This window comes from Mirounga angustirostris, unplaced genomic scaffold, assembly GCF_029215605.1.
Source record: "Mirounga angustirostris isolate CCGP_5_RB_7025 unplaced genomic scaffold, mMirAng1.0.hap1 SCAF_8, whole genome shotgun sequence".
NCBI classification, from domain to species: domain Eukaryota; kingdom Metazoa; phylum Chordata; class Mammalia; order Carnivora; family Phocidae; genus Mirounga; species Mirounga angustirostris.
The window spans coordinates 6,918,651-6,920,759 of NW_026991716.1; the positions used below are offsets into that span (position 1 = coordinate 6,918,651).

Here is a 2,109-nt window from a genome sequence, read left to right on the forward strand (position 1 = left end):
GCAGATAGCCACGCAATAGGAAAAACCATTAGAATCACTTAAAAAAAAAAATTGGAAGTAACATGAAGGGCTTTGACTGAGCCTCTGACGACGGCGGAGGACGATGATTAACACATACCCTACTATGCCTTAGTGTGACCTTGTCAGTAATATGTCCAGTGAGAGATCCTACGGAATTTTTCAGCAAACTTCTCACAGCATAAATTGGCCAACTACTGCAACACATTTTATAAAAATTTTGTATTAAACCCTATTCTCCTCTTAGGCACCATTAATGAACAAGTCATCAAGTGTCCACATATTTATAAGGCCCAATGCCATTCCTGACTCCACAACTTTCCTCTTCTGAGGTGGTTTTCACCTCTATTTTTCCTTTCTTTCTTTCTTTCTTTCTTTCTTTCTTTCTTTCTTTCTTTCTTTCTTTCTTTCTTTCTTTCTTTCTTGTTTTTTGTTTGTTTGTTTGTTTGTTTTTTAAAGTAAGCTCTATGGGCGCCTGGGTGGCTCAGATGGTTAAGCGTCTGCCTTCGGCTCAGGTCATGATCCCGGAGTCCTGGGATCGAGTCCCGCATCGGGCTCCCTGCTCCTTGGGAGCCTGCTTCTCCCTCTGCCTCTCTCTCTGTGTCTCTCATGAATAAATAAATAAAATCTTTAAAAAAAAAATAAAATAAATAAAGTAAGCTCTATGCCCAAGGTGGGGCTTGAACTCACGACCCTGAGATCAGGAGTCACATGCTCTACCAACTGAGCCAGCCAGGTACCCCTGCTCACTGCTATTTTTCTTAAGATTTCACCATGGTTGTCCTTAAATGCTGTTCACCAAAATTTTGCTTATCCCCTCTGGGCACGTGGTAGGAATGAAATTTCCTATTCTGCTTGAATCACGTGTGGCCATGTGACTTATTCTGGCCGATGACATGTGAGCGGAAATTACATGCTTCTCCTCCAGGTGTAAGTTTTATCAGCCAGGTGCGATGGCGTGTGCTGGTTTTCCATATGCTTCGGTGCTGGGTAGGGTGGCTGACTGACTCTGCATACCAGGGCGAGCCCCTCAGCCAAACCTCAGTGATCATTGTGCATGAGCAAAACATAACCCTCTCCTCCTAAGCCCCTGAGATGTTAAGGTTGCTCATAATCACAGCATAGCCAGCTCATCATCACTTGTGCAGATACTCAGTCAATGGTCTTCACAAAATTACACCACTGCTTTCTTCACGGGTTTTAGATCTTGGAAAGTTTACGCAGTAGCTCACATGAACTTCCCATAGTATTTTCTAGCTGGACTTCCAGTTTAATGGTGCTGTGTTGGGTAAATTATTTTCTTTATGAAAGGTTAGTTTAGGGGCGCCTGGGTGGCTCAGTTGGTTAAGCGACTGCCTTCGGCTCAGGTCATGATCCTGGAGTCCCGGGATCGGGTCCCGCATCGGGCTCCCTGCTCGGCAGGGAGTCTGCTTCTCCCTCTGACCCTCCTCCCTCTCATGCTCTCTGTCTCTCATTCTCTCTGTCTCAAATAAATAAAAATAAAATATTTAAAAAAAAAAAAAAGGTTAGTTTATCTTTTTTCTTAAAAAAAGAAGAAAAGAAAAAAAAAGCCTACCAACAAATTACTAAGAATGGGATAGGATTTTGTGGAGTCTGATACACTTCATTTTTGCATCTGCCCACAGAAGGAGTTACCTCTCCCTAATCTTTGTTGCTGGTTTAGCAACTTTCAGGGACTGGTCAACCACTACTATAAACTCATTGAGTCTTCATCATAGTATGTTTTAGACTCAATTTCTTTGGAGAAGTCAGGTCACCTTTGGTGAAGTTTTATTGATTTTATTTACCTAATAAAACTGAGAAGGCATCCCCTACTTCATGGGGTTGTTACAAGGATTAAATGAGATAGTAATTTAAAGTCCTTAATCTAGGGGCTACACATAATAATGGCTACTATTCAATTTCAAATACTTCATAGTTCGCCCAAGTACAGTCGGAAAGGACGCTCACTTGTTTTGAAATTTCATTCATTTTCTTTCTTTTTTTTTTTTAAAGATTTTATTTATTTATTTGATAGAGAGAGACACAGCGAGAGAAGGAACACAAACAGGGGGAGTGGGAGAGGGAGAA

At 41.5% G+C, this 2,109-nt stretch overlaps 1 non-coding gene across 1 annotated transcript; it reads right to left on the reverse strand.

Annotated features, from left to right (window-relative positions):
- Window positions 1-683: 683 nt before the first annotated feature.
- On the reverse strand, window positions 684-756 carry TRNAR-CCU (transfer RNA arginine (anticodon CCU)). Its single transcript has one exon. It is a non-coding gene; the product is annotated as a tRNA-Arg (tRNA).
- Window positions 757-2,109: the final 1,353 nt, after the last annotated feature.